The sequence below is a fragment of the Otolemur garnettii genome, unplaced genomic scaffold, assembly GCF_000181295.1.
Source record: "Otolemur garnettii isolate 467f Iridium unplaced genomic scaffold, OtoGar3 scaffold00094, whole genome shotgun sequence".
NCBI classification, from domain to species: domain Eukaryota; kingdom Metazoa; phylum Chordata; class Mammalia; order Primates; family Galagidae; genus Otolemur; species Otolemur garnettii.
In genome coordinates, this window is record NW_003852489.1 from 3,859,669 (window position 1) to 3,860,409 (window position 741).

A 741-nucleotide genomic window follows, 5' to 3' on the forward strand; every position below is an offset into this window, starting at 1 on the left:
TTGTTTGGTGGGCCCGGGCTGGGGATTCGAACCTGCCACCTTAGGTGTATGTGGCTGGCACCTTAGCTGATTGAGCCACAGGCGCCAAGCCAATACCTATTGGTATTTTCTGTATTTGAAATTTTAAAAAATACATATTCACTTAACTATAACAGTAAGAAACCCCAGTGCATGTTAAAATAAAAAATATATAGAAAATACTGATTTACTGAATTATATAGGTCTTAACAACTGTTGACATATTTTACTACAAATTAAAAAATCATTTGTAAGGAACACTGCTTTCATCAGAAAAGCCTTAAATTTGGGGAAGCTTGGAGCAGGAGACAGAAGTTTTACAAGATAATGTCAATTTACTGTCAATTCTTTTCCTTGAAGGGACTGGCATAGGTTATGTATGAGGAAATGTCTTACACACCCAGGTCTATGCTTTGCAGTCTATGCTTTGAGAACTATAAAAGCCCCATAAAATGCAGGTGAAGTAGAAAGCAAGTACATTTACAGATATACCATAATTTCTATCTATTTATTCATCCTAATAGATATGCCATGCCTTCTTAGTTACTTCAGTCAGCCACCCAAGGTCATCTTTGTGGGAATGCACTTTGAATTTGGAGCCATTAGTCTGAGGCAAGCCACAGAAATTACTGGAGCCAAAAATCATACATTTAAGATTGAGTTCAACTCAGTCCTATGTGGTGTTTCATGTTATTACATCACTTCTGAAGCCAGCATAAACAT